This window comes from Ailuropoda melanoleuca, chromosome 10, assembly GCF_002007445.2.
Source record: "Ailuropoda melanoleuca isolate Jingjing chromosome 10, ASM200744v2, whole genome shotgun sequence".
In the NCBI taxonomy this organism is placed as follows: Eukaryota; Metazoa; Chordata; class Mammalia; order Carnivora; family Ursidae; genus Ailuropoda; species Ailuropoda melanoleuca.
In genome coordinates this window covers 107,754,816-107,775,392 of record NC_048227.1, presented here as the reverse complement: position 1 = coordinate 107,775,392, position 20,577 = coordinate 107,754,816, and the positions used below count along the sequence as shown (strand labels likewise).

The following is a 20,577-nucleotide window of genomic DNA, read 5'->3' as shown; positions in this document are numbered from 1 at the left end:
CCCTGTCACGTTAGGGGACATGGAAAGGAAATGCCATGTGGAGGAAAGAGCTCAATCAGGGAATGTTCCAACGGACCCTACTTCACAGATTCAGGGTAATTTCCTCTTAAGAAAATAAAATTCTTTGATCATAGCATGTTGGAAACTATCTGTCAGATCATCCAGTAAAACACCCTGACATCCCCCAGGATGGAGGACTCAGAGTAAGGTTGCTGCCCAAGGTCAGAAAGCCACCTTGTGCAAAGGCAGCTCCCGACTGCACGCTCCTCTCAGTCTCTGCTCCAGCACTTGCTCCTGCTCCTGTGCCTGCTCCCACACCTGCCCCCGCACCTGCTCCCACCTCCTGCACCTGCTCCCACCTCCTGCCCCCGCACCTGCTCCTGCACTTGTTCCCGCACCGGCTCCCACACCTGCATCTGCTCACCTGCTCCCACCAGCTGCACCTGTGCCAAGTCCTGCTGTCAGTATCGGAGCCCACAGAACAAACGTCACCCTTTCCAACTGAGCACAGTCAGTAAGGGGTGTCTTGTCCCACGTCCAATCGTCAATGCAGAGTGGTGTGATGATATTTATGGTGGTTCTGTAATATTACTGTGGAAAGGTGTCTCATTTTCGGAGGAGTAAATGCAGCACTGGAAACATTCTTTGGAATTAGCTCTGGCTCTTTCTTTCCAGTAGTTCAGAGGCAAGCACTTGTTAAATGAGAGGATATTAAGAGCCTTCTGCTCTGAAGAATGGGCAAGTGTCTTTGAAAACGTAACCAGCGCGTGGTTGAAGAATTACTCCGTTTAGATAAAAACACAACCTGTTGTTGGCTCTCATTGTCTCCCTGGTTCCACTGGAGGGAGATGCTTTCTTTCTTTTTTTTTTCTTTTAAGGATTTTATTTATTTATTTGACAGAGAGAGACAGCCAGCGAGAGAGGGAACACAAGCAGGGGGAGTGGGAGAGGAAGAAGCAGGCTCATAGTGGAGGAGCCTGATGTGGGGCTCGATCCCATAACGCCAGGGTCACGCTCTGAGCCGAAGGCAGACCCTTAACGACTGCGCCACCCAGGCGCCTTGGGAGATGCTTTCTTGAAGGGGTCTGCTCAGTGTGGCGGCCAGTGCTGGAGAAGAGGTCTCTGTGGGACAGATTGAGAACATTCATGATATTTGCAAAGCCTTATAATCAATCATAGTAAGCATTTGAGGATACATGCTGTAAGTGAAACATAGGTATTAGTGGACATGTTTATTCGCGTTTGTGAAACAAGTGCCCCTGTGTTACTTCCCCTTTCCCATTTGTTTCTGTTCCTACTGCAAACCAGTGAGCCTGAGTCAGAGTGGATGGTGCCTCTCCCCTCAGCTTTCTCACCTTTCTCTCTTCCATCATGTAGTTTGTAAAATGAACCAAGAGTCACAAAATGCTATTAGGCTTTTTCATCAAGTCACACAAAACCTGAGCAAGGTTCGGGTTGCTCTGCCCTCTGTACTTCGGGTTATTAATAAGAAATCCAGGGAAACGTTTGTACTTTCTGGTGATCTGATAAAGGCTTACCGGCCCTTCTAAATGCCAAGGACAGTGTAGGTTCTGTCTTCTTGTGCTCGATTCGAGAGCTGTGGGGCCTGGCTCGGCTGGAGCTCCTACCAAGAAGGAGCCTGGTGAGTCTCCAGGCATGATTTACCTCCTCAGAAAGGACATGGGACAAAAAAAGTGGAGGGGCGCCTGGGTGGCACAGCGGTTAAGCGTCTGCCTTCGGCTCAGGGCGTGATCCCGGCGTTATGGGATCGAGCCCCACATCAGGCTCCTCTGCTGGGAGCCTGCTTCTTCCTCTCCCACTCCCCCTGCTTGTGTTCCCTCTCTCGCTGACTGTCTCTGTCTCTGTCGAATAAATAAATAAAATCTTTAAAAAAAAAAGTGGAATAATGAACAACAGAGTGGCAGGTTTTGGGATTCAGACCCCCTGCAGCCCGGTGTGGAGGCCCAATCCAGCCCGTGCAGAGCCCAGCATGGTGGGGGAGCGTGGGCACTGCAGGACCCTCCTGGTCGTGGCAGTGGGAGTTGATTTCAGGAGAGCTTCCCTTACTCTAGTGGTCAGACCGGGCACGGAGAGCCCAGTGCAGCTCCCAGTGGGCCCACCTGGGACTAATGAGGTCCTGGATGTCCTCCAACGCTGGGCACCCAAACAGGTGGCTCTAGGACTTCAGCAGCGAGGTGTGATGTAGTTTCTTGCCCTCTGCCAGGCGTGAGTTCTCCCCAGGTTATAAAGAAGCTTGTTGTGAGCAAAACAGAAAAGAACTTGGTGACATCGAGAAATGGTGCCAGATGCAAGGTTGAGTCCCATGAAAGTGATGCCCGTGTGCCTTCTGCTCGGTTCCTCAGTGGGAACACCGTGAGAATGATCCAGCTGTGCAAGGGAGGCAAGGCAGGACAGCGGACTCCTTTCTTTTCTGTTGAAGACTATGTGTTTTCAACTGTCTATTGGGTAAAACCACATGGTGTAACTATCCCAAGAAAAGTTTAAGATACTGAATAACATGTTGCAAGTGAGAAAGAAAGTCAGAATGAAAATGCACATGGAAATAAATTCCTGGTGAGATTTTTTTTTTAAGATTTTATTTATTTATTTAATGGAGAGAGAGACAGCCAGTGAGAGAGGGAACACACGCAGGGGGAGTGGGAGAGGAAGAAGCAGGCTCCCAGCGGAGGAGCCTGATGCGGGGCTCGATTCCAGAACGCCAGGATCACGCCCTGAGCCGAAGGCAGATGCCCAACAACTGAGCCACCCAGGCGCCCCGATTTTTTTTTAATAGCAAAGAGAAATGAGAGGATCTCCTGCCCCAGAATGGCTTTTGCCACATGTGACCTGAGGGGTTTTCCTTCTGAGACCCCCCCAAAGCCGCAGCCCTCTGACTGCTCCTCTCCACAAAGCAGAGGTGTTCCCAGAACAGCACTCTTGCCGAGTCTCTCTTTAACATTCTTTAACATTCTTACATTTGTTTGGCATTCAGTGGTTTTGAAAACCCAACATCAGGAAAGGACGGGGGGGCCATCAGGAGCACAGCAGTAACGGGAGCCCGCGTGGACAGGGTGTGCCCCATGCCCCTGAGTCCTGACTGCATTTGCCGTTGGTCATCAGCCATCAGGGTGGCGTGGAGTGAGGAACTCGCTGGTCTGCGTCAGTCGTGGGGCAGGGGGGCAGCCCATATAACCACGAGCTAGAGTGGACATACTGCTTCCACAGAAGCTGTATTTCAGGATGGACCCAGGGAAGAGCTCTGAGGATGTGTTAACCCCAAGATTCAGCTAGCAGCGTGTTGCATGCCCTCCCCGTGAGCCACACATCGGCTCGTAAATGGCATCGTCATCGCTGGCCCGCTAGTCAGACATGCTGTGTTAAGAACCCTGTGTAAAGGTGGTTGTCACCTGCACAGACTCTGAGTGAGCTTAGTCACTGGTGCTGTCATATTTGATCATTATCACCAGTGTTTCAAAGTGACAGCATGAAGTGCCTCGAGGAAATTCTTCTCTCCCCTTCTTAAGATGAATACATCCCTAGCTTTCCTCGGGTTTCCTTTGTCTTCTGTGAAGAATTGTCTACCATTGACACAGTGTTCAGCTAAGCAAGAAAACAGCCTAGTGGATATTACAATGCTTTACAAAGTTCGGAAATACGTGAGAAGTGAGTCAACTGCCAGTTTCTAGTTTTATTGCCGGTAATAACCTGTTCTTCAGGCGCACGTACGTAACGCTGTGCATTGGGGTGATTGCATAATCCGGTTTAAAAATCTTTGAACTGCTACCCACATGGTACACTTTCCTGTACTTGCTGAGTTGTACAAATGGTTACATCAGTTGGAAGTGGAAGATATCTTCTGCTTTTCACCAAAGAAAGAGAAAAAAAAATTAAGGTGTGACCATGAGATAAAGTAGAGAAAGTACCAATGTTCAACCCAGAGATCTCAGTTCTGATCTGAATGGTGGTCCTCACTTAGCTGGTGACGTGTTCTGGGCTGCCATTTTCGGGTAGATGGTGTCTGTGGCTATAAAATGAGCTGGACGAGGGAGGGTATGAAACGTGGTTGCATCACGTGCATGCCGCAGCAGGCAGGGACTTCTGCATGGAGCTGTCCGTGGGCCAGGATTTTAGATGCTAAAAACAAAACAAATCAAAATGGCCTGTCCAGGTATCAGACCTGAGCCAACCCAAGTCTCATGAGCTCTATGCACCCATCTCAAATCTCACTACGCTGCCTGGACATAGATGTGTCCTGCAGTGTTGTCTGTGGTCCTGGGAGACACCGTTCTGCAGATTGCTCTGAAAGTCCAAATCACTCAGAACTTTGGTTGGAAGATCAGGGTAGGAGGATGGGGGGATTGGGTAAGCTTGAAGCCAAACACTGAGCTTTCCTGAACCCATAGAATGCGACCTGTGTGCACCTGCCTAACTCAGTTTACATTTGCACACAGCACCATAGGCTTATGATGCCCCTGGCCTCTGTGTGAGGCCAGCTATGGTGAATGCAGGACCCAGGCCTGAAAAGAAGCCATCCTTTCTGGGCCCCTTCCATGCCACCAGGGAGCTGGAGAATACCCCTCTTATCCACCCCCTCATTCCTGATGCAAGTTGGATGCTGTATCGTTTTAGTGGCTATGAGTAAGAACGTGGTGATAAAAGATTTCCTGCAGAGACCCCAAAATAGAATCCTGGGGAAGCCTCATCTCATTCCCTCAGGGGAGAAAGGGACTCTGTCAGCAGCTCGGGGTGTAAGTTGTGCATGTTTGTAATTCCCAGCGAAACAAGTGACATGATGTTGAGGGAATCTTCCTCGTGGCATATAGATATGCCTGGCCCAGCTGGCTTGGAGACTGGAGCAGAGGCCAGGGGTGGTGGGAGCTGAAGCTCGAGGGCAGCTGCCGACTAATGATGGGTGTTGTTTTACTGAAGTCTAGTTGACACATGACCTTATGTTAGTTACAGGTGCACAACATAGTGATTCAACAAGTCTGTGCTCACCGCAAGCATAGCTATCATCTGTCACCACACAACCACACAAAACTGTTACAGTATCAGTGACTGTATTCCCCAGGCTGTGCCTTTCATCCCCATGACCTACTCATGCTATAACCGCAGCCTGTGTCTCCCACTCCCCTCCACCCATTTGCCCATCCCCCCACCCCTCTGACAAACATCAGTTTGTTCTCTGTATTTTTGTGTCTTTTTATTTTTCCATTTGTTTTGTTTTTTAGATCCCACATTAAGTGAAATCGTAAGGTATTTCTCTTTCTCTGTCTTATTTCACTTAGTGTAATACCCTCTAGGTCCATCCATGTTGTTGCAAATGGCTCGATCTCATTCTTTTTCATGGCTGAGTAATAGTCTGTGTGTGTGCACACGCATGCCACAAACAATGAACATTGCAAATGGCAGGTGGAATATAGCCAGGTTAGCGTTGGGTAGCACAGGTGGGGGCGCCAGTCTCCTGTGGTGTGTTGCCTGGGTGCGAGTCAGGTTGAAGGAAGGAGCTCACCGGGAGAGCTGAGACCTAGCCGGAGAGGTAGTTCAGGGAAAGGGGATATGGGAGGTGTGGCACAGGTGAATTCTACAGGACCTGACAGTCAGTGGAATGCCCAAGAGGTGGTAAAGAGGGGAGGGGAATGATGTTTCTAGCACAGGCACCCACATCCGGGTCTGAGGGCTAAGTGACCAAGAAACACAGTATGGGGCCATTACCAAGGTAAGGACCTCCGGATGGGATGCAGGTGCTGGAGGAAATCCAGCCTGCAGTGAGATCCATAAAGGCCACCCAGCAGACAATTGGAATTACAAAATTTGAGCTATTCAGGACTGTTGGAACTGGTAATACTTATAAGTTAACTGCGAAAGGTGATCAGTGAAGATACTCAGATGGTGAGTCCCTGCTCACCTTGGTTCATGAATACGTGAATTCACTCGTTCGTTCTATCAAGACACATTACTTAAGCATCTCTCCCACACCAGTTGCCTCCTTGTTGAGTGAGACAGCTTCTACTCTCACTGGCTCTCTGTCCGGTCACATGAACGCAAGCGGACAATTACGGCAGTCGTGGAGCGTGTGATGAGGCATGTACCTTATGCTATAAAAAAAATTTCCCAGAGAAGATGGCCCTTAAATGAAACTTTAAAGGAAATCGGCTAAATCAAGGAGCTGTTTTTTTAAAAAACCAAACCAAACCACTGTGTATGGATAGAATAAGGCAGGACAGCTGTAGTGAAGGGCTTCTGTTTGCGGGTAGACCAGAAAGAGGTTGAAGAGACACTGGGGGCTCTGTGGGGGTCATCCAGGGGGCTTGGTCTGTATCGTAAAAAGTATGGGCAATCAGTGAATCTGTAGACAAACAGGGGCTTGATCATCCTTGACTTCTGAAAACATTTCCAAATGGCTGTGCAGAATGATCCGCCGCGTGTCGTACACATCGGAGCCACCATCCGCTATGTGTAAAAACACAGACCCATCTGTGCTCAGCACCCTCGGAGCCCTCACCTCACCCTGGAGCCTGTCCTGGGGTCATCCAGAGGCACGTGGCTCCACCCACACCTCTCGCCACGTTTCCTTACTGAGACTCCAGTTCGGCACCATGGCTCTCAGGAATCAATCTTGACACCCCCGCCAGGTAGGAGGAAAACCCAATCAGGGGTGGGGTCTGATTTTATTCTGGACGTTGCGTTGCATGGAGGGAGAGCCCCTGCCCCACCCCCAGCTTGCATCCTGGGTTCGCTGGCACTATACTGGGCCTCCCCGTAGACGGGATCTCCTGGGACACGGACAAGGGCTTCTCGCACCAGTGCTCACCCCAAAGAAGTTACCCTGTGAGCCCCGCCCCCACCCTGGCTCTCACCACACCCTGCTCCTGCCCCAACTCCGACATCAAGGCATCTGCAGGACAGGGTATCATGAGAGCAGAGCCCGTCCCAGGCCTCTCCAGATTCTGGTGCTGCGGGCGATCCTTGGTGTCCCTGCTGTGTGGACGGGGATGCCTTGCACTGGTCTGCCTCTGGCTTCTTGGGGCGCATCGCTTCTTACAAAGATGGCAGACATGTTGGGTTTAGGACCCACCTGAATCCACTTACAACCTCCTCTTAATCTTTAATATATTTTTTTAAAGATTTTATTTATTTATTTGACAGAGAGAGAGAGAGACAGCCAGCGAGAGAGGGAGCACAAGCAGGGGGAGTGGGAGAGGAAGAAGCAGGCTTCCAGAGGAGGAGCCTGATGTGGGGCTCAATCCCAGAACGCTGGGATCACGCCCTGGGCCGAAGGCAGACGCTTAACGACTGCGCCACCCAGGCGCCCCAACCTCATCTTAATCTGATTGCATTTGCAAAGAGTATTTCAAAATCAGGTCATATTCAGGTTCGGGTGTCTGGACTTCAGTATATATTTTTGGGGGGACAGGAACCACAACACCTGTCACATTAGTACTACACAAATGTGACAAATTCCCAGACCATAACTTCTTCTTGGTTTTTTGTATTTTTAGTCCGTGACTTAAAGTATTTCCAAGGGCAAATGTGTTTGCAATGTACTTTCATGTTCACAAGCTAAGCCTGATGCTCCCTGAGAGGACGGGGATCTCGCTGAAGCCGTGCCTCCCCAACACGTGGCGGGGGGGCTGGAGTCTCAGGCTTCCTGCGAGTCTGCTGGACGCTCCAGCCCAGCTTCCTGGGAAGGAAGCACGAGCACGAGAACCACGGCAGCCGTGATGTTGTGGGCTGCAGAGCGGGCTCAGAGAATGAGGCACTGTGGCCGTCCGGCCCTGGACTTCAGGATGTAGCATTGTGAATCTAACATCTGTTCCTTGTAAAGAATTCTTGTTTTAAATAGCATATGCCGTATGTCCTTCCATTCCTAAAAATACGATTTCTGGTTACTGACTTGGCCCCTCCGTGAGCCAAGGTGGTGTCCAGTGTGGCTGAAAGACAGGAAGAGGGAGGGACGGGGATGAGGGGACAGGTCTTTATAAATCAATCTTCACCTACGCTCTGTCCCGCACCACAAAGCACATTGTGTCGAAAAGCAGCCGTGCTATCTGCTGCCACTCATCTGTCCATTCAGCAAGTACTCGTCTTGGACGTACCAGCCGCCGCAGCGGGCACTGAGTGGAGTGGTTTGCAAGACGGACACAGCTCTGCCCTCACAGAGTCTCTAGTCCAGTAGAATAAAAGCACTGATCAAATGACCGCACAGAGACCCCAGTGTTCCCCTCTAAGTGATTACTCTTACCTTCAGAGCATCTGCCTGGGGGCCTGATGGATCTTGGGGTTCGTGGAAAGCATCCCTGGAGAGCTGGTATTGGAGGAGAATTCTAATCTCAGTGAAGGAGACTGGGGGCTGCTCCAGGTAGGGTGAGCAGGTCTATCATGGCCTAAGGCAGTGAGGAGCTGAAGGAGGAGGTCCGTTCTGTCCAGCTGGCTGGACACCAGCAGCCCTGCTTGGGTTTGCAGGCAAGGAAGGTGCCCTAAACGTTGATCTGGAAATAGGTCTGAGACTGATGTCAAAACGTGAGGAGTGTTTCATGAAGCCTCTGCCAGTATCAGCTCCCGTACACGGGACCACGTGTTCTGTTCCATTTCCTGCTGCCCCGAGGCCTCACTGCCAGTCCTTCGGGTAAGTGATTAATCACCAGCTGAAGGCCTTGTGCTCAACCTTGACCTCCGGTCAGGAGAGCCCCTCTCGACTTGTTATTCTTCAAAGCTGTGTTGCTTATTCTTGACCTTTCGTTGTCCCCTAAAACTAGCAAAGTTAGTTTGTCAAGTTATACCAAATAATCCCAGGATTCTCTTTGGAATCAAATTAAATTATTACTCAGAGAAAATTTACTTTTTCAGAATTTTGAGGGTACTTTTATCTTTGTATTTTTTCCCTTAAGCATTGGTTGTCTCTCCATTTTCTAAAAGTGTCCTTTATATTATTCAATAGATTTATAATTAAATATTTACTGAAGATTTAAAATTACTGTAGTTGGGGGTGCCTGGGTGGCTTAGTCGTTAAGCGTCTGCCTTCGGCTCAGGGCGTGATCCCAGAGTTCTGGGATCGAGCCCCACATCAGGCTCCTCCTCTGGGAGCCTGCTTCTTCCTCTCCCACTCCCCCTGCTTGTGTTCCCTCTCTCGCTGGCTGTGTCTCTCTCTGTCAAATAAAGAAATAAAATCTTTAAAATAAATAAATGAATAAATAAATAAAATTATTGTAGTTGTATTTTATTTTTTTTATTTTTTTTAAAGATTTTATTTATTTATTTGAGAGAGATAGAGACAGCCAGCGAGAGAGGGAACACAAGCAGGGGGAGTGGGAGAGGAAGAAGCAGGCTCATAGCGGAGGAGCCTGATGTGGGGCTCGATCCCATAACGCCGGGATCACGCCCTGAGCCGAAGGCAGATGCTTAATCGCTGTGCCACCCAGGCGCCCCTATAGTTGTATTTTAAATAGTATTGTTCTAAAACTGCATTTTCTAAATTTTGCTGATGCATAAAAATATAATAAGTTTTCCTCATTGATTGTATTGGCACGACTTTACTGAATTCCCTTAATTTGAATAATTTATCCAAGATTTTTGTACATTTTTTTCATATAACCAAACATAATCTATGAGTAATAGTTTCTCTCTCCAAATTTTATTCTTTAGCATGAGAAATTGCCCTTCTTATATGTTGTTAGCTTCAAGTGGCTAATATTTTGCTTTAGAATATGTATTTTCTCACAAGTGTGAATCCCCAGTAAGCTGTTCCCACCTGCTTTGACATCAGAGTTTCGCTGGCCCGTTTAATGCACTAGAGTGTTCTCTCATTCTGTGGTTTCTGGAAAAGAGTTCCCAAGGTTGTAATTATGTTTAGAGATAGATGAATGGGTGAAGAGGTGGTGGAACTCACCTATAAAACTTCCTGGGACTGGTATTTTTTCTTTGTGGAAAGATTATTAACTGCTGGCTCAATTTGTTAACTAATTCTGAAACCTGTAAGATTTTTGTTTTTCCTTGAGTCACTTTTCTCAAGTTATGTTTTCCTAGGATTTGTCCATCTCACCCATGTCTTCAGATCTATGGCCCTAAAGTTGTTTATGATCGACTCTGATGCTCCCCTTCATCTCTGCTGTCCCTGTAGCAACGTCCCTTTCCATTCCTAAGTATTTATTTGTGCTGTCTCCTTTTTAATTGATAATTCTTACCAAAATGTATCACTTATTCAGTTTTTCAAAATACACTTTTGAATTTATGTGTCTTCTTTATTGTATCTTGGGTTTTTTCTCTCATTAATTTTGATTCTTAATTTTATTATTTTCTTATGTCTACTTTCTTTGGGTTTATTCTCCTGGAGATTTCCCCCCTAATTCTTTAAGTTGTATATTAATTTTTAGACTTCTTTCTAATAGAGCCATTTGATGTTGTAGACATTACTCTAAATTTTAACTTAATATAACCATCCCACAGAGATTGAAAATCAGTATTTCTTTAAATCTATCAAATCTAAATAATCTCCAATCTTCACTATAATTTGTATAATACGTATGCATTACAATACAATATTATGCAATATTATACAAATTATTTAAGCTATTAAGATTGTATTTTTTAAAATTTCCAATCATATAGGATTGTTTAAGTGATAAAGTAAAAGTGATCTGTATGGTGTAGTAAGAAAAATCAATCTATATGGTAACAACTATGTGACTATTTTTTAGATAATTTACTAATCTGTGTGCTTTGTGGCCCAGATTACAATATGGCCAATTTTTTTTTAAGATTTTATTTATTTATTCGACAGAGATAGAGATAGCCAGCAAGAGAGGGAACACAAGCAGGGGGAGTGGGAGGAAGAAGCAGGCTCATAGCGGAGGAGCTTGATGTGGGGCTCGATCCCATAACGCCGGGATCACGCCCTGTGCCCAAGGCAGACGCTTAACTGCTGTGCCACCCAGGCGCCCCTACACTATGGCCAATTTTTGTACATACTCCATGTGTACTTGGAGAGAATGCATAAAGTGGTTGGATATTGAGTACTATATATGTTCCTTCGGTCAACTTTTCCAAATGTATTGTTTAAATACTTAATTTTGGGGGCGCCTGGGTCAAGCAGTCTCCCCACCAAGCACAGAACCTGTTGTGGGGCTCTATCTCACAACCTTGAGATCATGACCTGAGCCAAAACCAAGGATTGGATGCCAACCCACTGAGCTACCCAGGCACACCAACTAAATTTATTTTAAATCACTTTAGCACTCCTTGTATTTTAACTGGAGAGTTTAGCCCATTAACATTGATTGTAATTTTTTATATATTTTTTATTTATTTCTACCTTTTTAGTTTGTGTATGGTTTAGTTTTATTTTGCCTTACTTACAAACCAATTAGCCTGGTACTGTTTTGTGGAAGAATGCATAAGCTTCAGGGATCAGAAAGAAAGGACTTTATTATGCAAGGAATGAAACCGGCATGAATACCATTTTGGCATCCGTTTCCTTTGTCCCCAAGTTCCAAGGGGGCATTGGCATGGGGGGGCAGTTGGTTACCATGCTCACAGTAAAACTGCATCCCTGGTGAGAAACACTGAGCTTGGGGGACCTGGTATTTTATAACAAGTGGTAGCAAGCCTGCTCTTTGTCTTGGAGAGAAACATTACTTCATCCCTCAAGGATGCTTGCTGCCAAAACAATCCTGAGAGATGGCCCAGTTAGGAATGGGCAGTGCCTTATGTTTTCACATACTCAGCAAGAATGAATAGAGAATGCAGAGACACTCAGAGCCCATGGTGGCTGAACTCTCAGCAAGTCATTAGATGTTAACTCTAATTACCATCCTGCTGTATATGCTTTTTAAATCAAGATTTCATTTCTAACTTGATGTAAGCCCACAAATTGTGCAAAACTTTGACTTTTTTTTTTAATTGCAGTTCATAAGTGTTTAGCTTTACCCATAAGTGTCATTGTCAGTCAAATTTCTCAGGTTGTTGATCTGGAAGTGTCTTTATCTTGCCCTTATTCTTGAAAGATATTTTGCAAGATAGAGACTCTGAAGTTATTACTGTTTCCCCCTAGCAGTGTTTGCTTATTACCCTACCCTTCGGTGCCTTCCTGCGGTGCCGTTGAGATGTCTGTGACCTTCTAATTAACGTTCATTTGTGGAAAACCTGTCTTTTCTTCTGGTTGCTTGGAAGAAGCATTCTGCAGTTTTAATATGTATTTAGGTATGGATTTCTTTTTATTTAATACTCTTTGGGATTTGGGGGGGCTTCATAAATATGAAGACTGGTGTATTTTATCAACTCTGAAAAATTCTCAGCCATTGGCTCACCTCCTTGAATAGTGAGTGTCTGTTTGTCTTTCTCTCAGTGTAAGACTCAGGCACACTGGATTTTTCTCCCCGTCTTCCACTTTTCTTACGCTGGCTTTCATATTTCTTGTCTTTTTGACTTTCCTGTTTGCACTCTGTCAGTTGTCATCAGATCTAACTTCTCCTTTATTAACTATTTCTTGGGCTTTGTCTAAACTGCTCTTTATTGAGTTTTTTTTTTAAGATTTTATTTATTTATTTGAGAGAGGCAGAGAGAGTGAGAGAGAGAATGAGTGGGGTGAGGGCAGAGGGAGAAGCAGCTCCCCACCGAGCAGGGATCCCAACATGGGGCTCAATCCCAGGACCCTGAGACCATGACCCAAGATGATGGCAGACGCCCAACCTGCTGAGCCACCCAGGTGCCCCTATCTTATTGAGTTTTTAATTTAAATCATTGTAGTTTAATTTTTGAAGTTCTACTTACATTAACAAATCTGCTTGATCTTTTGTAATCTCCAGTTTCCTTGTAATGCTTTACATCTTTCTTTTTGTGTTTTAAACATGTTAAACATATTTTATACTATTTATACAAAAATTTCAACCTCTCCATCTTCGCAGGTCTGATTCTGCTGACTCTTGCTCATGGTGGCTATTTCCTCGTGTATGTAGCAATTTATGACTGCAAGTCATGTTCCTTAGAATGTTCTCTGTTTAAGCTTTGATGCATGTTTAAAATAGTTCCTCCAGAGTACTTATATTTGCTCCTGCCTGTTCCTCAGGATGCTGCAGTCTGAGACCATTCAAAAGTAAACGTTTGGCTTAGAGTTTTTCAGGCTGCTAGTGTGAATTTTGGCCTGGAACTGGCCTAACCATGAGCTGCAGGAGGCTGACAGGAGAAACCCTGTCCTTAGCCATTTCCAGAGGTCACACCTGAATAAGCAAGTCTCCTCCCAGAGTGAGGCTCTCCCTGCTCTCCCCCTACAGTCTGCCTTGTGGGGACCAGGATTTTCAGCAGAGTGCCTCTGACCTGACCTCCCACCCTGCACTGCCCCAGGCTCTCTCCAGGAGAGAGAATTTCATTCTCCAGACCCTGCTGAAATTCAGGTCTGGATTAAAGGGATTGACATCAGACTCCAGGACAAACATCGCTTCTTCTTAGGGGATATCTTCTTATCCTCAGTTTTTGCCTACATTTGTGTTCCCCTACTTACTATTGGATTGGCCATGCTTTAAAGAGGGTTTTCTTCTCGTTCTGGCCAGCATTCTTATGTGTCTCAGGAAGGCCCCTCTGCATATGTCATCCGTCACATGACCAAGAATGGCACCCGCCAGCCTCCTCCTGCGGTTCTCTGCTGAGGGGGACGCACCACGGGCACCCTGTCCCGGGGATTAAACCCTGTTGCTGTTAGTGTCTCCGAGAATTCCTTTTATAAATTCGTCTAGTTCCCATCTCGAATACGGGTATTCAGTGTTCAGAGTGCTATAGATGTGTATGAAATATTGTTTAAAAGATGAATATTTTTTGCTAAGAAAAACCGGCAGAGACTGTACATTCTCCTTTGTACCCATTCCAGGTCTTGAGAGACATTTCTATTTTGAGGACTTTATTTTCCTTTTTAAGTTACAGAAACCCTTCCTGCTATAGTTATCACCTGTTTCCTCTTTCCTGCTGACTCCCTTCCTCTTAACGTTTGACTGTAATTTATGTGTAGGCTCGGACTGACGAGAAAAAGCCCCCGTGTCTCTGCTCACAATCAGGTTTGCTCCCATACTGTCAGACCAAGTGCCCCGTCCACTAGGAACTTGTCCACCGGCCGTCTTCGTCACGGGGGCTCACCGTATCAGCCGTGGAACGAGAGGCGTGTGTGTGCGTCTCCTTGGGCCGCAGAGCAGACGGCTGGCTGGAAACAGTGTGTGTTTGTTGTCTCATACTTCCAGAAGCCAGAAGTCTGAGATCGCGGTGCCGAGGGCCATGCCCCCTGACACACGTAGGGAGCTTCCTCCTCACCTCTTCCATGTGCCGGTGGCAGCCGTGATGCGCCTGGGCTGGTGGCCGCACCACTCCGATTTCTGCCTCCGTTGTCACATGGCCTTCTTATGAGGACACCAGCCACATTGGATTAGAGCCCACCCTACTCCTGTATGCCCTCATCTTAACTAATGACATTGACAACAACCCTGTTTTCAATTAAGGTCACATTCTAGGGGCTGTGGGTCAGGACGTCAGCGTATCTTTTTAGAAAGGGACACAATCCAACCCATAACAAACAACATGGGAACACTAGTAGGGTCAAACCCAGAGGTTCTGCGGATGCTGTCACCTCCCAATAAAACATGGTCCTTTTGCCCCTACCCTACTGGTGAGTAGAAAAGACCAAGCACATTTCCGCCTCTACATGAAATGTTTTCAGAGTTCTTCTCTTAACTCCACACTAGTGTCCCTTGGCTCTCAATGCTGTTTCATGTAACGAGCCTCCCTTTGGTGTCTCTGTGTTGTCTTGTGAGTAAACTGACCTTTAACAAGAAAGCCTAGCCATTCTGCACCAAAGGCACTCCCAGCGTCTGTCCCCGAAGCCGCGAGGAGGCCCGTGGAGGCCACCACCCAGACTTTTGTCTCAGACACTCTGTCCACAGGATGTTGTCCTCATGGCGTTTCTTGACCAAGTGTAGTTGTCTAGGGAAATGAGGATCTTAGCCTGTCACCCTCTTGGTTGCCACTCCCTTCTTTGATTTCTTTTGATACACACCTAGTAAAATTCTGGACACGTTGCTGTGCACTCACAGAGGGGCAGATCTTGTTTGGACCCTTTCATCTTGTGTAAGTTTAGGCTGTAGGTTCAGCTCCTTGAGCCTCGTAAGATGGGATTCATGTGTCCGTTCTGCGGATTTTGTAAGTGTGTTATACAGATGAAACTGGAAAAATAGCGCAGCTCTTGATAACCAGCAGATCTCTGCAAGCAGTCACCATAAAACCCCTTTAAACAAACGTAGGAAGGGTTGCAGGTGGTGGCTGTCCGGAGTGTTTCCTCGTTGGTGGGAGAGGCAGCCAGAGAATCTAAGTCATCATCTGGCACTGTGAGTAAAACAGCCCGCAGTGTGGAGGGGCTTGGTAGGCTTCTCGGGAGCGACACGGCCCTGCACCGAGAAGTGGGAGAGCGGTGCAGCCAGGGAGTGGAGGCAGGAGGGCATCCCGGGCAGTGACCACAGCACCCACAGTGTCGTGGACCCGGGAAGCCCATCTGCGCGCAGCGTGTCAGCGTGGCCCAGCCTTTCTGGGGCAGGAAGGAGGGCGATGGTGAGGAGAGGGAGTGGTGACCAAGAACGGCACAGCTGCTCCGCTCTGCAGTTTGTGCTTCTCCTGGACCATGGGGCACCTGGTGCATGGGGGTAACTTGACCTGGTGTGCTTCTAGAAAGATCGTTTAAGTAGCAGGACTGCAGGTGGGTTGTGAGGGATGGCATCTAGTCGGAAATTACCGTATTCTGGCGGGAACTGATGGGGCCCAAACCATGTCCCTGAGAGCAGGGCTGGATAGAAGGGGAGACGTGAGAAATACCGAGAAAGTCTCACCAACAAGTCTCTGCATCGTTAGACTTCCAGAATAAAGAACACCAGAAGTGAGTGTAGTTCTTGCCTCCCAGCATGGGCTGTGGGATAAACGGTTGCCCCCACAGAGGACGACAGAGTTTAACAGGGAGTTTTCAGATAAAAATGCTAGAATTGGGGGTCTACTCCTCTCCCAGTCGTGTCACTTTCTGTGTGAAACTCCAGGATTTTAGCAAACAACAACTTTGGTGAGCAGTTTACAGTTTGCAGAGCACATCCACATTTTCCTTTAACTGCACAGAAAGGCCCCGTTTGTAGGTGACAGCCTTGTGAGGAAGGAGAGCAGGTTCCCTCTCCCCACCCCCGCCGGCCGCTGAATGCACACTGGTTCTCAGACGCGGCTGTGGGCATTTTGGACACGGAGGGCTGTCCTGTGCACTGTGGGTGCTCATCAGCACCCCAGCTTCTGCCCCCACAGCATCCCTCCCGCCCCCCAGCTGTGACAACCACACATGTCTCCAGGCATTGCCACATGTCCCCCTGGAGACATGTGTAGTCAGCCCCACTTGAGAACCCTGTTCTAGAGGCTCAGAGTTTCAGGAAAGGTCAAGTCACAGTCGGGACAGTGGATAGAATTCGGGTATTTCACATCCGCCATGTGTCCCACGGAGCAGCCCCTGGTAGCACCGCACACAGCCGCCTCCCTGCTCGGCCGGTCTGCTCTCTGATGCTCGCACACACGCCCAGCACCACATGGGGACATTTCCAGGAGTATCTTGTTCATTCCTCTATCATTTTACATTCTACATCTGATAAACCCGGTAGGCAGAGTTCACGTCTGGCTTTGCCGGCGCCCAGCGCCCTGTGAGTCAAGTGTGCGGTGACCATGAGCTCGCGCTCCCTGGAACTGCATCTGGGGGAGTTCTCTGAAGCCTGGGTGTAATGTGGATTTCTCTAAGAGAGCATAGCTGCATGTTTCCTCCGGGCACCTTGGGTAAGAAGTAGTCAAGACCACTGGAGCTTTTGCTGCTGTTTTCAGATGACACAGGGGGTGCGTGAGGGCCACAGGCCTGTGTACGGAGGGGCTGTGTGCACGGATGGTCAGGGGTCACTCTCGCTCCCCCGGTCCTCTCTTGTTACTGCTGGTGCTCAATCACGGGCCCTGGTCTGCAAGGGGGGTGATTTCCGCCCACCTCGCACAGGGGGTGCAGCCCTGTGAGACCCCGCACTGGGCGGGTGTCTTCGTCCTCTGAGGCCCTCGGTGCTGTAAACGGAAGCTGAGCAGCATTCTTGGCTTGTAACAGGTTTGTTGACCAAATGCGGCTTGTAATGGGATCAAAGCACACCTTTCAGTACTTATCAGAGTGAACGACTGGGGACCCTGTCAATTTGCATAGCTTTTTCTTCCCACGCCTGAATAACAGACAATCATGTTTGTTTTCAGTGTTAAATATTTGATTAAGAAATTAGTATTTCCAGCCCTACGGACTGACCAGACTCATGGTCTCTTTGCCCAGCTTGAGGCTGCGTCAGGCTGGGAGGCTGTTGTGTCATTGCCAGGCTCAGCGCGGGATGGGAAGAGATACAGGGAGAGAACAGACTTACTGGGACTGGTCTGCACACAGGTGGCCTCCCTCTGACCATTTCTCTCATGGAGAGCTGTCTTTTCTTCTGTGGTTACTGCAGCTGAAGACCCCCCCCCCCACCCGGCCTGCACGTACTTACAGGACAGAGGCTTCCGGATCTGGAAGTTCCTAGAATTCCTCCCTCAGCCCCGGGCCTGGTGCTGCATGCTTCTGCTCCAGACAGCATCTCAGAGACCCAGACGTGCCCCTTCATCACATGGCCACACCTGATCTGTAAGAAACCTTGCACCCTTCCTCCTGCAAGCTCTGTGAATACCGGTCCATTCAGTGAAGAGCCCTTCCTGAGCCCCCCCCCCAGCAGTGACCACCCCTGCTCTCTGGAACTCAGACCTGAGCTGCTGCGCCCCCAACAAATCAAACTCTTGTGGTGGGGCTTGAAGCAAAGGCGGTGGCATCCCCCCGACCCCGTCCTTCGGGTGGAGGGCGAGGAAGGGTATGACCGTACGGATTTTGCCGAAGTTACCTTCCTTCCAGAAGCCTCCCTCTCCTTCCTGTCCAGGGCGTGTTCTATGCTTAAAGAAGGGGGAATTCCAGGGTGGACCACACCTTAGTTATTGTTTCTGAAATTCTGAAATTGTATGCCTCAGGTGTCCTGGGGACTTGGTAGAACTTTAATTTTCATTAATCAATCATGAAACCCCCTTTGCTTTAAATTCTCAATGACCTGTTCTTGTACAAGTTGGGGCCCACCTTGTCTGTTTGCCCAGGAAAAATGGCTCCTTATCCCCAGGGTTCACCCCAAATGCCTCCTCCTCCAGTTAGGACCGACTTCTCATTTGTCTCTGTCCATGTAGCATTTCCTTACACGTTTCTTTCGCGTTGCACAGAAACTGCATTGTGTTTGTCTGTTCACCTTGTCCTCATGGGATGGCGAACTTCGGCAGGTCAGGAGCTGTCCACACTCATCTCTGTATTCCTAGGGCTGAGCACAGCACCAGGCCCCAGGAGGTGTCCGTGACCATTCGTGGGGCCGAGGACAGTGCACGTGGTCAGCACTTGCTTACTGGCAGCGGCACAGAACACAGGGTCAGGCTTCCCATGTTCAAGGCAGGGAAAAACTCAAGGTCATCAAGGGGCTGCTGAGGTTGGTCTTCTCTCCAAGCCTCCCCTCCCCTCCCCACCATCAGGGCACGAGCCTTTGTTAAGCTTACCCTTTCCCCCCAGTATTTGGGAGGGATCATTTAGGCCCAGGTGAAAGTGGGCCCTGATACCTACTGCAGAGTTGATGGTCTGGAAGTATTCATTGTATTAGCACAGGAAGTGGTGGTAAACGATCTTTAGAGATTATAAGAGACATACTTTACCAGGTTAAAGATAAAGGCAAGAAGAAATATTCTAGTAATGAAATTATTTCTACAGTTGAAAATATGAAAGCTTTTTTTTTTCTCTTTTGAGACATCCAAGTTCAACAGAACAGTTTGGTTGCACTCGAACATGGGGGGATCTTGAATGCCCTGTAAGACATTTCCTTTCCAATTCGGTTTTACCAGGTGAAAATGCTCTTGTGGTAAAACATAGCCTTGATCTAGGCCTGCCCGAGGCTTTTGTCCTGAGCAGGATGCCCCCAAGCTGGCATATTTGGCATACGGTACTGCCACCCGCTCCCGCGGTAAAGCTTGTTAGAACTGGCCCCTTCCTCATCCCAGGAGCTGCAGCAGCCCCATGTCCACGGCCCATCAGCTGCTCTCTGCCAGAGCTGCATGGCAGAGTCCTGGCCCATCTCTGCATCTGTTCAGAGCCGGAGGCCTGAAGTGCTGGCCAAGGAGAAAGGGAAGTCTCTAGGCCTTAAGAAGCTGTTTCCCAGAGTGGGGAGAGCCGCCCTCCAGCAGAACCCTTGCGGGAAGCAGGACCCAGCTTTGACATGCATATTTCCATCTTAGAGATGCTCAGCGGGAGCACAGAACTTGCAGGTGTGCTCCAGCTCTCCAAGCAAGGGAGTGGCACGACCAGCGTCACTCACGACCCAGCCTGTGGCATCCATCGTACCCCAGAGAGCTTACATGGCCTCACGTCCTGACCCAGATGCAGCATGAAATTGCCAGTTCGTATTTGGGGCATCCGCCCTCTCTGCACACTTTAGCAAAGATAGCCCTTTACAGGTAGTAATGTAACCTTTGACTTAGCCAAGGGGATGACAGGACGCTTGGGATTTTTCACAATCTACCTAGCAAAAGAGCAGTGTCTGTCACACAGTACCATATGCATGTATGTTTCTGAACTTTTCAGGGGGCGGTGGCCATGCGCTGACATTGTTTGACCTTATCTTAAACATTGACTCAACACGTGCATGTTGCACAAGAGTAAAACAGCAAAGGCTGCACGGAGCTCAAAGATCTGTAACTGTCTATAGCCCTCTGGTGAGCATTTCTAGGAAAAAGAAAAAAAAAAAAAAGTATGTTCCCCTTTAAGGCAGATCCCCTCCAGCCCTCCAGGCAGCAGCCAGCCTCTAAGAGCCTTGCCTCAGGACACTGTGCTGGGCCTAGTAAGTCATCCGTTTGGATAATTTTCTATATACGGAGTCGGAGGTCATGGAGAACGGATGTGTCTTTGTTCTCCAAGCACTGCCAAGGGAGGTTTCCTCAGACCGCGTGGGGATCCGTTCATCCCGGGGGAGTGACGGATGGACCCGCTGGTCCGGACGCCCCGGGCTACGGGGCCGCGGCGCGGGGGCGAGGAGAGGTGCAGCGCGCACTGCGAAGGCTCACGGAGCCCCTCGGATTTTGTGTCATTTTCCAGAAATGTTCGCTAATTAACAAAAGTTTTGTTCGGCACAGAAGAGCATTACGCCAACGTGTGTATGTGGCTGTTTTAAGGAAAGAAACCATCACGACACCCCCAAGCTAGAAAAGAGCCCTGCAGGGCAGCGGAGCAGAACGGAGGTCCGGCGCGGGAGCCGCTGGGGTCCCCGCACCGCCCGCCGGGCGCAGCGGTCCTTCGTGGGGCTCGGCAGCCTTGCGCCGCCCCGGGCGCCGGGTTGGGGTGTGGGCCGGGGGCGGGGCAGCGCGCTGGGAGTACTCGGAGGGAGGGAGCACCAGAAGAAGGGGGAGGAGAAGGAGCGCCTGGGCGGTGGGACGGTGGCGCTGATTGGTGGTAGTGTCAGG

The 20,577-nt window shown here is 48.8% G+C and overlaps 1 protein-coding gene across 2 annotated transcripts in view; it reads left to right on the top strand.

Annotated features, from left to right (window-relative positions):
• RPS6KA2 (ribosomal protein S6 kinase A2) overlaps positions 1-20,577 on the top strand; it is a 341,018-nt gene that overhangs the window by 155,232 nt on the left and 165,209 nt on the right. The window lies entirely within an intron of this gene.